The sequence below is a fragment of the Anabrus simplex genome, chromosome 7, assembly GCF_040414725.1.
Source record: "Anabrus simplex isolate iqAnaSimp1 chromosome 7, ASM4041472v1, whole genome shotgun sequence".
Lineage (NCBI taxonomy): Eukaryota > Metazoa > Arthropoda > Insecta > Orthoptera > Tettigoniidae > Anabrus > Anabrus simplex.
This window is the reverse complement of record NC_090271.1, coordinates 244,830,806-244,845,758: the sequence shown is the minus strand read 5'-3', so window position 1 is coordinate 244,845,758 and position 14,953 is coordinate 244,830,806.

The window sequence follows — 14,953 nt, the reverse complement described above, 5'->3', positions numbered from 1 at the left end:
GGTTTCGTGGGCTTAAAAATTTTCGAGAATTTCCTCATTTTTATCCCCTATCCCCCCAAATCAAAATGGCGGCACAACCTGCCAGACGAAGTAGACAATTGAAATTTGGTGAAATTATAGCTTTTGGTCCCTAACCGACGGGAAAATTCCAAGATGTTCAAATTTTTCACTTTTTACCCCCCAAAGATATCGAAATATGGAGGCAATTGTAATGACTGTGCAGACATTCCTTTTGAGCTATTTTTTGGCTAAACGGTAAGTCGTATCACAAAACGGATGGCACAATGTCCCTTCAATTCGGAGTGATCTACAACTTTGGTCCTGTGACATTTTGTCGTATCTCTCTCCCTTATACGTTAAATTTGGCCGTATTTCTGGATTGTTCGTAAATTTGGTGATTTTTACAAGTATATTTCATTGTTTGACACACTTATAAGAATGATAGGATCATCACGTTGTGTGCGCACATTGGCACGATTAAGGGACATATGTGTACCAAATTTCATGATTCTAGCTTATACATAAGTAGGCAAAAAGTAATGTAAAATGTTAAAAATGCACCCAAATTTCACCCTATTCAAAATTTGATCTCAATTTACCCCCTTAATATGGCAGATACGAGGAAATGGTTTAGAAACAAACATGTAGAGCAATAAATGAGGCGTCTGATGGCGCAAACTGTTTCTTAATATCATAAACCGTTTAGGAGATATGAATCTCGAAGTGGAAGTCTGCACTTTTCAACGTGCTCATGCTTATCTGTCATCTATATATATAAAAGCAAGTCGGGCTGGAGCGATGTATATATAAATATTTAAAAATGAAAAAAGACGTGAATTAATGAGGCACTTCCAGAAATCTCAGAAATTTGAAACTTGGTACGGGGGAAACTGATGCCCCCAGGATCCCTAGAAAAATCGGCAATTCTCAAAATTCCCTGAAGGGGGCACGCTGGGGGGGCTCAAATTTTGGGCTCAGCATAAGAACACAGTCGTATAGTATATCCAAAACGATAACCTATAGGTTTCGTGGGCTTAAAAATTTTCGAGAATTTCCTCATTTTTATCCCCTATCCCCCCAAATCAAAATGGCGGCACAACCTGCCAGACGAAGTAGACAATTGAAATTTGGTGAAATTATAGCTTTTGGTCCCTAACCGACGGGAAAATTCCAAGATGTTCAAATTTTTCACTTTTTACCCCCCAAAGATATCGAAATATGGAGGCAATTGTAATGACTGTGCAGACATTCCTTTTGAGCTATTTTTTGGCTAAACGGTAAGTCGTATCACAAAACGGATGGCACAATGTCCCTTCAATTCGGAGTGATCTACAACTTTGGTCCTGTGACATTTTGTCGTATCTCTCTCCCTTATACGTTAAATTTGGCCGTATTTCTGGATTGTTCGTAAATTTGGTGATTTTTACAAGTATATTTCATTGTTTGACACACTTATAAGAATGATAGGATCATCACGTTGTGTGCGCACATTGGCACGATTAAGGGACATATGTGTACCAAATTTCATGATTCTAGCTTATACATAAGTAGGCAAAAAGTAATGTAAAATGTTAAAAATGCACCCAAATTTCACCCTATTCAAAATTTGATCTCAATTTACCCCCTTAATATGGCAGATACGAGGAAATGGTTTAGAAACAAACATGTAGAGCGATAAATGAGGCGTCTGATGGCGCAAACCGTTTCTTAATATCATAAACCGTTTAGGAGATATGAATCTCGAAGTGGAAGTCTGCACTTTTCAACGTGCTCATGCTTATCTGTCATCTATATATATAAAAGCAAGTCGGGCTGGAGCGATGTATATATAAATATTTAAAAATGAAAAAAGACGTGAATTAATGAGGCACTTCCAGAAATCTCAGAAATTTGAAACTTGGTACGGTGGAAACTGATGCCCCCAGGATCCCTAGAAAAATCGGAAATTCTCAAAATTCCCTGAAGGGGGCACGCTGGGGGGGCTCAAATTTTGGGCTCAGCATAAGAACACAGTCGTATAGTATATCCAAAACGATAACCTATAGGTTTCGTGGGCTTAAAAATTTTCGAGAATTTCCTCATTTTTATCCCCTATCCCCCCAAATCAAAATGGCGGCACAACCTGCCAGACGAAGTAGACAATTGAAATTTGGTGAAATTATAGCTTTTGGTCCCTAACCGACGGGAAAATTCCAAGATGTTCAAATTTTTCACTTTTTACCCCCCAAAGATATCGAAATATGGAGGCAATTGTAATGACTGTGCAGACATTCCTTTTGAGCTATTTTTTGGCTAAACGGTAAGTCGTATCACAAAACGGATGGCACAATGTCCCTTCAATTCGGAGTGATCTACAACTTTGGTCCTGTGACATTTTGTCGTATCTCTCTCCCTTATACGTTAAATTTGGCCGTATTTCTGGATTGTTCGTAAATTTGGTGATTTTTACAAGTATATTTCATTGTTTGACACACTTATAAGAATGATAGGATCATCACGTTGTGTGCGCACATTGGCACGATTAAGGGACATATGTGTACCAAATTTCATGATTCTAGCTTATACATAAGTAGGCAAAAAGTAATGTAAAATGTTAAAAATGCACCCAAATTTCACCCTATTCAAAACTTGATCTCAATTTACCCCCTTAATATGGGAGATACGAGGAAATGGTTTAGAAACAAATATGTAGAGCGATAAATGAGGCGTCTGATGGCGCAAACTGTTTCTTAATATCATAAACCGTTTAGGAGATATGAATCTCGAAGTGGAAGTCTGCACTTTTCAACGTGCTCATGCTTATCTGTCATCTATATATATAAAAGCAAGTCGGGCTGGAGCGATGTATATATAAATATTTAAAAATGAAAAAAGGCGTGAATTAATGAGGCACTTCCAGAAATCTCAGAAATTTGAAACTTGGTACGGTGGAAACTGATGCCCCCAGGATCCCTAGAAAAATCGGAAATTCTCAAAATTCCCTGAAGGGGGCACGCTGGGGGGGCTCAAATTTTGGGCTCAGCATAAGAACACAGTCGTATAGTATATCCAAAACGATAACCTATAGGTTTCGTGGGCTTAAAAATTTTCGAGAATTTCCTCATTTTTATCCCCTATCCCCCCAAATCAAAATGGCGGCACAACCTGCCAGACGAAGTAGACAATTGAAATTTGGTGAAATTATAGCTTTTGGTCCCTAACCGACGGGAAAATTCCAAGATGTTCAAATTTTTCACTTTTTACCCCCCAAAGATATCGAAATATGGAGGCAATTTTAATGACTGTGCAGACATTCCTTTTGAGCTATTTTTTGGCTAAACGGTAAATCGTATCACAAAACGGATGGCACAATGTCGCTTCAATTCGGAGTGATCTACAACTTTGGTCCTGTGACATTTTGTCGTATCTCTCTCCCTTATACGTTAAATTTGGCCGTATTTCTGGATTGTTCGTAAATTTGGTGATTTTTACAAGTATATTTCATTGTTTGACACACTTATAAGAATGATAGGATCATCACGTTGTGTGCGCACATTGGCACGATTAAGGGACATATGTGTACCAAATTTCATGATTCTAGCTTATACATAAGTAGGCAAAAAGTAATGTAAAATGTTAAAAATGCACCCAAATTTCACCCTATTCAAAATTTGATCTCAATTTACCCCCTTAATATGGCAGATACGAGGAAATGGTTTAGAAACAAACATGTAGAGCGATAAATGAGGCGTCTGATGGCGCAAACCGTTTCTTAATATCATAAACCGTTTAGGAGATATGAATCTCGAAGTGGAAGTCTGCACTTTTCAACGTGCTCATGCTTATCTGTCATCTATATATATAAAAGCAAGTCGGGCTGGAGCGATGTATATATAAATATTTAAAAATGAAAAAAGACGTGAATTAATGAGGCACTTCCAGAAATCTCAGAAATTTGAAACTTGGTACGGTGGAAACTGATGCCCCCAGGATCCCTAGAAAAATCGGAAATTCTCAAAATTCCCTGAAGGGGGCACGCTGGGGGGGCTCAAATTTTGGGCTCAGCATAAGAACACAGTCGTATAGTATATCCAAAACGATAACCTATAGGTTTCGTGGGCTTAAAAATTTTCGAGAATTTCCTCATTTTTATCCCCTATCCCCCCAAATCAAAATGGCGGCACAACCTGCCAGACGAAGTAGACAATTGAAATTTGGTGAAATTATAGCTTTTGGTCCCTAACCGACGGGAAAATTCCAAGATGTTCAAATTTTTCACTTTTTACCCCCCAAAGATATCGAAATATGGAGGCAATTGTAATGACTGTGCAGACATTCCTTTTGAGCTATTTTTTGGCTAAACGGTAAGTCGTATCACAAAACGGATGGCACAATGTCCCTTCAATTCGGAGTGATCTACAACTTTGGTCCTGTGACATTTTGTCGTATCTCTCTCCCTTATACGTTAAATTTGGCCGTATTTCTGGATTGTTCGTAAATTTGGTGATTTTTACAAGTATATTTCATTGTTTGACACACTTATAAGAATGATAGGATCATCACGTTGTGTGCGCACATTGGCACGATTAAGGGACATATGTGTACCAAATTTCATGATTCTAGCTTATACATAAGTAGGCAAAAAGTAATGTAAAATGTTAAAAATGCACCCAAATTTCACCCTATTCAAAATTTGATCTCAAATTACCCCCTTAATATGGGAGATACGAGGAAATGGTTTAGAAACAAACATGTAGAGCGATAAATGAGGCGTCTGATGGCGCAAACCGTTTCTTAATATCATAAACCGTTTAGGAGATATGAATCTCGAAGTGGAAGTCTGCACTTTTCAACGTGCTCATGCTTATCTGTCATCTATATATATAAAACCAAGTCGGGCTGGAGCGATGTATATATAAATATTTAAAAATGAAAAAAGACGTGAATTAATGAGCCACTTCCAGAAATCTCAGAAATTTGAAACTTGGTACGGTGGAAACTGATGCCCCCAGGATCCCTAGAAAAATCGGAAATTCTCAAAATTCCCTGAAGGGGGCACGCTGGGGGGGCTCAAATTTTGGGCTCAGCATAAGAACACAGTCGTATAGTATATCCAAAACGATAACCTATAGGTTTCGTGGGCTTAAAAATTTTCGAGAATTTCCTCATTTTTATCCCCTATCCCCCCAAATCAAAATGACGGCACAACCTGCCAGACGAAGTAGACAATTGAAATTTGGTGAAATTATATCACAAAACGGATGGCACAATGTCCCTTCAATTCGGAGTGATCTACAACTTTGGTCCTGTGACATTTTGTCGTATCTCTCTCCCTTATACGTTAAATTTGGCCGTATTTGTGGATTGTTCGTAAATTTGGTGATTTTTACAAGTATATTTCATTGTTTGACACACTTATAAGAACGATAGGATCATCACGTTGTGTGCGCACATTGGCACGATTAAGGGACATATGTGTACCAAATTTCATGATTCTAGCTTATACATAAGTAGGCAAAAAGTAATGTAAAATGTTAAAAATGCACCCAAATTTCACCCTATTCAAAATTTGATCTCAATTTACCCTCTTAATATGGCAGATACGAGGAAATGGTTTAGAAACAAACATGTAGAGCGATAAATGAGGCGTCTGATGGCGCAAACCGTTTCTTAATATCATAAACCGTTTAGGAGATATGAATCTCGAAGTGGAAGTCTGCACTTTTCAACGTGCTCATGCTTATCTGTCATCTATATATATAAAAGCAAGTCGGGCTGGAGCGATGTATATATAAATATTTAAAAATGAAAAAAGACGTGAATTAATGAGGCACTTCCAGAAATCTCAGAAATTTGAAACTTGGTACGGTGGAAACTGATGCCCCCAGGATCCCTAGAAAAATCGGAAATTCTCAAAATTCCCTGAAGGGGGCACGCTGGGGGGGCTCAAATTTTGGGCTCAGCATAAGAACACAGTCGTATAGTATATCCAAAACGATAACCTATAGGTTTCGTGGGCTTAAAAATTTTCGAGAATTTCCTCATTTTTATCCCCTATCCCCCCAAATCAAAATGGCGGCACAACCTGCCAGACGAAGTAGACAATTGAAATTTGGTGAAATTATAGCTTTTGGTCCCTAACCGACGGGAAAATTCCAAGATGTTCAAATTTTTCACTTTTTACCCCCCAAAGATATCGAAATATGGAGGCAATTGTAATGACTGTGCAGACATTCCTTTTGAGCTATTTTTTGGCTAAACGGTAAGTCGTATCACAAAACGGATGGCACAATGTCCCTTCAATTCGGAGTGATCTACAACTTTGGTCCTGTGACATTTTGTCGTATCTCTCTCCCTTATACGTTAAATTTGGCCGTATTTCTGGATTGTTCGTAAATTTGGTGATTTTTACAAGTATATTTCATTGTTTGACACACTTATAAGAATGATAGGATCATCACGTTGTGTGCGCACATTGGCACGATTAAGGGACATATGTGTACCAAATTTCATGATTCTAGCTTATACATACGTAGGCAAAAAGTAATGTAAAATGTTAAAAATGCACCCATATTTCACCCTATTCAAAACTTGATCTCAATTTACCCCCTTAATATGGGAGATACGAGGAAATGGTTTAGAAACAAACATGTAGAGCGATAAATGCGGCGTCTGATGGCGCAAACCGTTTCTTAATATCATAAACCGTTTAGGAGATATGAATCTCGAAGTGGAAGTCTGCACTTTTCAACGTGCTCATGCTTACCTGTCATCTATATATATAAAAGCAAGTCGAGCTGGAGCGATGTATATATAAATATTTAAAAATGAAAAAAGGCGTGAATTAATGAGGCACTTCCAGAAATCTCAGAAATTTGAAACTTGGTACGGTGGAAACTGATGCCCCCAGGATCCCTAGAAAAATCGGAAATTCTCAAAATTCCCTGAAGGGGGCACGCTGGGGGGGCTCAAATTTTGGGCTCAGCATAAGAACACAGTCGTATAGTATATCCAAAACGATAACCTATAGGTTTCGTGGGCTTAAAAATTTTCGAGAATTTCCTCATTTTTATCCCCTATCCCCCCAAATCAAAATGGCGGCACAACCTGCCAGACGAAGTAGACAATTGAAATTTGGTGAAATTATAGCTTTTGGTCCCTAACCGACGGGAAAATTCCAAGATGTTCAAATTTTTCACTTTTTACCCCCCAAAGATATCGAAATATGGAGGCAATTGTAATGACTGTGCAGACATTCCTTTTGAGCTATTTTTTGGCTAAACGGTAAGTCGTATCACAAAACGGATGGCACAATGTCCCTTCAATTCGGAGTGATCTACAACTTTGGTCCTGTGACATTTTGTCGTATCTCTCTCCCTTATACGTTAAATTTGGCCGTATTTCTGGATTGTTCGTAAATTTGGTGATTTTTACAAGTATATTTCATTGTTTGACACACTTATAAGAATGATAGGATCATCACGTTGTGTGCGCACATTGGCACGATTAAGGGACATATGTGTACCAAATTTCATGATTCTAGCTTATACATAAGTAGGCAAAAAGTAATGTAAAATGTTAAAAATGCACCCAAATTTCACCCTATTCAAAACTTGATCTCAATTTACCCCCTTAATATGGGAGATACGAGGAAATGGTTTAGAAACAAACATGTAGAGCGATAAATGAGGCGTCTGATGGCGCAAACTGTTTCTTAATATCATAAACCGTTTAGGAGATATGAATCTCGAAGTGGAAGTCTGCACTTTTCAACGTGCTCATGCTTATCTGTCATCTATATATATAAAAGCAAGTCGGGCTGGAGCGATGTATATATAAATATTTAAAAATGAAAAAAGACGTGAATTAATGAGGCACTTCCAGAAATCTCAGAAATTTGAAACTTGGTACGGGGGAAACTGATGCCCCCAGGATCCCTAGAAAAATCGGAAATTCTCAAAATTCCCTGAAGGGGGCACGCTGGGGGGGCTCAAATTTTGGGCTCAGCATAAGAACACAGTCGTATAGTATATCCAAAACGATAACCTATAGGTTTCGTGGGCTTAAAAATTTTCGAGAATTTCCTCATTTTTATCCCCTATCCCCCCAAATCAAAATGGCGGCACAACCTGCCAGACGAAGTAGACAATTGAAATTTGGTGAAATTATAGCTTTTGGTCCCTAACCGACGGGAAAATTCCAAGATGTTCAAATTTTTCACTTTTTACCCCCCAAAGATATCGAAATATGGAGGCAATTGTAATGACTGTGCAGACATTCCTTTTGAGCTATTTTTTGGCTAAACGGTAAGTCGTATCACAAAACGGATGGCACAATGTCCCTTCAATTCGGAGTGATCTACAACTTTGGTCCTGTGACATTTTGTCGTATCTCTCTCCCTTATACGTTAAATTTGGCCGTATTTCTGGATTGTTCGTAAATTTGGTGATTTTTACAAGTATATTTCATTGTTTGACACACTTATAAGAATGATAGGATCATCACGTTGTGTGCGCACATTGGCACGATTAAGGGACATATGTGTACCAAATTTCATGATTCTAGCTTATACATAAGTAGGCAAAAAGTAATGTAAAATGTTAAAAATGCACCCAAATTTCACCCTATTCAAAATTTGATCTCAATTTACCTCCTTAATATGGCAGATACGAGGAAATGGTTTAGAAACAAACATGTAGAGCGATAAATGAGGCGTCTGATGGCGCAAACCGTTTCTTAATATCATAAACCGTTTAGGAGATATGAATCTCGAAGTGGAAGTCTGCACTTTTCAACGTGCTCATGCTTATCTGTCATCTATATATATAAAAGCAAGTCGGGCTGGAGCGATGTATATATAAATATTTAAAAATGAAAAAAGACGTGAATTAATGAGGCACTTCCAGAAATCTCAGAAATTTGAAACTTGGTACGGTGGAAACTGATGCCCCCAGGATCCCTAGAAAAATCGGAAATTCTCAAAATTCCCTGAAGGGGGCACGCTGGGGGGGCTCAAATTTTGGGCTCAGCATAAGAACACAGTCGTATAGTATATCCAAAACGATAACCTATAGGTTTCGTGGGCTTAAAAATTTTCGAGAATTTCCTCATTTTTATCCCCTATCCCCCCAAATCAAAATGGCGGCACAACCTGCCAGACGAAGTAGACAATTGAAATTTGGTGAAATTATAGCTTTTGGTCCCTAACCGACGGGAAAATTCCAAGATGTTCAAATTTTTCACTTTTTACCCCCCAAAGATATCGAAATATGGAGGCAATTGTAATGACTGTGCAGACATTCCTTTTGAGCTATTTTTTGGCTAAACGGTAAGTCGTATCACAAAACGGATGGCACAATGTCCCTTCAATTCGGAGTGATCTACAACTTTGGTCCTGTGACATTTTGTCGTATCTCTCTCCCTTATACGTTAAATTTGGCCGTATTTCTGGATTGTTCGTAAATTTGGTGATTTTTACAAGTATATTTCATTGTTTGACACACTTATAAGAATGATAGGATCATCACGTTGTGTGCGCACATTGGCACGATTAAGGGACATATGTGTACCAAATTTCATGATTCTAGCTTATACATAAGTAGGCAAAAAGTAATGTAAAATGTTAAAAATGCACCCAAATTTCACCCTATTCAAAATTTGATCTCAATTTACCCCCTTAATATGGCAGATACGAGGAAATGGTTTAGAAACAAACATGTAGAGCGATAAATGAGGCGTCTGATGGCGCAAACCGTTTCTTAATATCATAAACCGTTTAGGAGATATGAATCTCGAAGTGGAAGTCTGCACTTTTCAACGTGCTCATGCTTATCTGTCATCTATATATATAAAAGCAAGTCGGGCTGGAGCGATGTATATATAAATATTTAAAAATGAAAAAAGACGTGAATTAATGAGGCACTTCCAGAAATCTCAGAAATTTGAAACTTGGTACGGTGGAAACTGATGCCCCCAGGATCCCTAGAAAAATCGGAAATTCTCAAAATTCCCTGAAGGGGGCACGCTGGGGGGGCTCAAATTTTGGGCTCAGCATAAGAACACAGTCGTATAGTATATCCAAAACGATAACCTATAGGTTTCGTGGGCTTAAAAATTTTCGAGAATTTCCTCATTTTTATCCCCTATCCCCCCAAATCAAAATGGCGGCACAACCTGCCAGACGAAGTAGACAATTGAAATTTGGTGAAATTATAGCTTTTGGTCCCTAACCGACGGGAAAATTCCAAGATGTTCAAATTTTTCACTTTTTACCCCCCAAAGATATCGAAATATGGAGGCAATTGTAATGACTGTGCAGACATTCCTTTTGAGCTATTTTTTGGCTAAACGGTAAGTCGTATCACAAAACGGATGGCACAATGTCCCTTCAATTCGGAGTGATCTACAACTTTGGTCCTGTGACATTTTGTCGTATCTCTCTCCCTTATACGTTAAATTTGGCCGTATTTCTGGATTGTTCGTAAATTTGGTGATTTTTACAAGTATATTTCATTGTTTGACACACTTATAAGAATGATAGGATCATCACGTTGTGTGCGCACATTGGCACGATTAAGGGACATATGTGTACCAAATTTCATGATTCTAGCTTATACATAAGTAGGCAAAAAGTAATGTAAAATGTTAAAAATGCACCCAAATTTCACCCTATTCAAAATTTGATCTCAATTTACCCCCTTAATATGGCAGATACGAGGAAATGGTTTAGAAACAAACATGTAGAGCAATAAATGAGGCGTCTGATGGCGCAAACTGTTTCTTAATATCATAAACCGTTTAGGAGATATGAATCTCGAAGTGGAAGTCTGCACTTTTCAACGTGCTCATGCTTATCTGTCATCTATATATATAAAAGCAAGTCGGGCTGGAGCGATGTATATATAAATATTTAAAAATGAAAAAAGACGTGAATTAATGAGGCACTTCCAGAAATCTCAGAAATTTGAAACTTGGTACGGGGGAAACTGATGCCCCCAGGATCCCTAGAAAAATCGGCAATTCTCAAAATTCCCTGAAGGGGGCACGCTGGGGGGGCTCAAATTTTGGGCTCAGCATAAGAACACAGTCGTATAGTATATCCAAAACGATAACCTATAGGTTTCGTGGGCTTAAAAATTTTCGAGAATTTCCTCATTTTTATCCCCTATCCCCCCAAATCAAAATGGCGGCACAACCTGCCAGACGAAGTAGACAATTGAAATTTGGTGAAATTATAGCTTTTGGTCCCTAACCGACGGGAAAATTCCAAGATGTTCAAATTTTTCACTTTTTACCCCCCAAAGATATCGAAATATGGAGGCAATTGTAATGACTGTGCAGACATTCCTTTTGAGCTATTTTTTGGCTAAACGGTAAGTCGTATCACAAAACGGATGGCACAATGTCCCTTCAATTCGGAGTGATCTACAACTTTGGTCCTGTGACATTTTGTCGTATCTCTCTCCCTTATACGTTAAATTTGGCCGTATTTCTGGATTGTTCGTAAATTTGGTGATTTTTACAAGTATATTTCATTGTTTGACACACTTATAAGAATGATAGGATCATCACGTTGTGTGCGCACATTGGCACGATTAAGGGACATATGTGTACCAAATTTCATGATTCTAGCTTATACATAAGTAGGCAAAAAGTAATGTAAAATGTTAAAAATGCACCCAAATTTCACCCTATTCAAAATTTGATCTCAATTTACCCCCTTAATATGGCAGATACGAGGAAATGGTTTAGAAACAAACATGTAGAGCGATAAATGAGGCGTCTGATGGCGCAAACCGTTTCTTAATATCATAAACCGTTTAGGAGATATGAATCTCGAAGTGGAAGTCTGCACTTTTCAACGTGCTCATGCTTATCTGTCATCTATATATATAAAAGCAAGTCGGGCTGGAGCGATGTATATATAAATATTTAAAAATGAAAAAAGACGTGAATTAATGAGGCACTTCCAGAAATCTCAGAAATTTGAAACTTGGTACGGTGGAAACTGATGCCCCCAGGATCCCTAGAAAAATCGGAAATTCTCAAAATTCCCTGAAGGGGGCACGCTGGGGGGGCTCAAATTTTGGGCTCAGCATAAGAACACAGTCGTATAGTATATCCAAAACGATAACCTATAGGTTTCGTGGGCTTAAAAATTTTCGAGAATTTCCTCATTTTTATCCCCTATCCCCCCAAATCAAAATGGCGGCACAACCTGCCAGACGAAGTAGACAATTGAAATTTGGTGAAATTATAGCTTTTGGTCCCTAACCGACGGGAAAATTCCAAGATGTTCAAATTTTTCACTTTTTACCCCCCAAAGATATCGAAATATGGAGGCAATTGTAATGACTGTGCAGACATTCCTTTTGAGCTATTTTTTGGCTAAACGGTAAGTCGTATCACAAAACGGATGGCACAATGTCCCTTCAATTCGGAGTGATCTACAACTTTGGTCCTGTGACATTTTGTCGTATCTCTCTCCCTTATACGTTAAATTTGGCCGTATTTCTGGATTGTTCGTAAATTTGGTGATTTTTACAAGTATATTTCATTGTTTGACACACTTATAAGAATGATAGGATCATCACGTTGTGTGCGCACATTGGCACGATTAAGGGACATATGTGTACCAAATTTCATGATTCTAGCTTATACATAAGTAGGCAAAAAGTAATGTAAAATGTTAAAAATGCACCCAAATTTCACCCTATTCAAAACTTGATCTCAATTTACCCCCTTAATATGGGAGATACGAGGAAATGGTTTAGAAACAAATATGTAGAGCGATAAATGAGGCGTCTGATGGCGCAAACTGTTTCTTAATATCATAAACCGTTTAGGAGATATGAATCTCGAAGTGGAAGTCTGCACTTTTCAACGTGCTCATGCTTATCTGTCATCTATATATATAAAAGCAAGTCGGGCTGGAGCGATGTATATATAAATATTTAAAAATGAAAAAAGACGTGAATTAATGAGGCACTTCCAGAAATCTCAGAAATTTGAAACTTGGTACGGTGGAAACTGATGCCCCCAGGATCCCTAGAAAAATCGGAAATTCTCAAAATTCCCTGAAGGGGGCACGCTGGGGGGGCTCAAATTTTGGGCTCAGCATAAGAACACAGTCGTATAGTATATCCAAAACGATAACCTATAGGTTTCGTGGGCTTAAAAATTTTCGAGAATTTCCTCATTTTTATCCCCTATCCCCCCAAATCAAAATGGCGGCACAACCTGCCAGACGAAGTAGACAATTGAAATTTGGTGAAATTATAGCTTTTGGTCCCTAACCGACGGGAAAATTCCAAGATGTTCAAATTTTTCACTTTTTACCCCCCAAAGATATCGAAATATGGAGGCAATTGTAATGACTGTGCAGACATTCCTTTTGAGCTATTTTTTGGCTAAACGGTAAGTCGTATCACAAAACGGATGGCACAATGTCCCTTCAATTCGGAGTGATCTACAACTTTGGTCCTGTGACATTTTGTCGTATCTCTCTCCCTTATACGTTAAATTTGGCCGTATTTCTGGATTGTTCGTAAATTTGGTGATTTTTACAAGTATATTTCATTGTTTGACACACTTATAAGAATGATAGGATCATCACGTTGTGTGCGCACATTGGCACGATTAAGGGACATATGTGTACCAAATTTCATGATTCTAGCTTATACATAAGTAGGCAAAAAGTAATGTAAAATGTTAAAAATGCACCCAAATTTCACCCTATTCAAAACTTGATCTCAATTTACCCCCTTAATATGGGAGATACGAGGAAATGGTTTAGAAACAAACATGTAGAGCGATAAATGAGGCGTCTGATGGCGCAAACCGTTTCTTAATATCATAAACCGTTTAGGAGATATGAATCTCGAAGTGGAAGTCTGCACTTTTCAACGTGCTCATGCTTATCTGTCATCTATATATATAAAAGCAAGTCGGGCTGGAGCGATGTATATATAAATATTTAAAAATGAAAAAAGACGTGAATTAATGAGGCACTTCCAGAAATCTCAGAAATTTGAAACTTGGTACGGTGGAAACTGATGCCCCCAGGATCCCTAGAAAAATCGGAAATTCTCAAAATTCCCTGAAGGGGGCACGCTGGGGGGGCTCAAATTTTGGGCTCAGCATAAGAACACAGTCGTATAGTATATCCAAAACGATAACCTATAGGTTTCGTGGGCTTAAAAATTTTCGAGAATTTCCTCATTTATATCCCCTATCCCCCCAAATCAAAATGGCGGCACAACCTGCCAGACGAAGTAGACAATTGAAATTTGGTGAAATTATAGCTTTTGGTCCCTAACCGACGGGAAAATTCCAAGATGTTCAAATTTTTCACTTTTTACCCCCCAAAGATATCGAAATATGGAGGCAATTTTAATGACTGTGCAGACATTCCTTTTGAGCTATTTTTTGGCTAAACGGTAAGTCGTATCACAAAACGGATGGCACAATGTCCCTTCAATTCGGAGTGATCTACAACTTTGGTCCTGTGACATTTTGTCGTATCTCTCTCCCTTATACGTTAAATTTGGCCGTATTTCTGGATTGTTCGTAAATTTGGTGATTTTTACAAGTATATTTCATTGTTTGACACACTTATAAGAATGATAGGATCATCACGTTGTGTGCGCACATTGGCACGATTAAGGGACATATGTGTACCAAATTTCATGATTCTAGCTTATACATAAGTAGGCAAAAAGTAATGTAAAATGTTAAAAATGCACCCAAATTTCACCCTATTCAAAATTTGATCTCAATTTACCCCCTTAATATGGGAGATACGAGGAAATGGTTTAGAAACAAACATGTAGAGCGATAAATGAGGCGTCTGATGGCGCAAACCGTTTCTTAATATCATAAACCGTTTAGGAGATATGAATCTCGAAGTGGAAGTCTGCACTTTTCAACGTGCTCATGCTTATCTGTCATCTATATATATAAAAGCAAGTCGGGC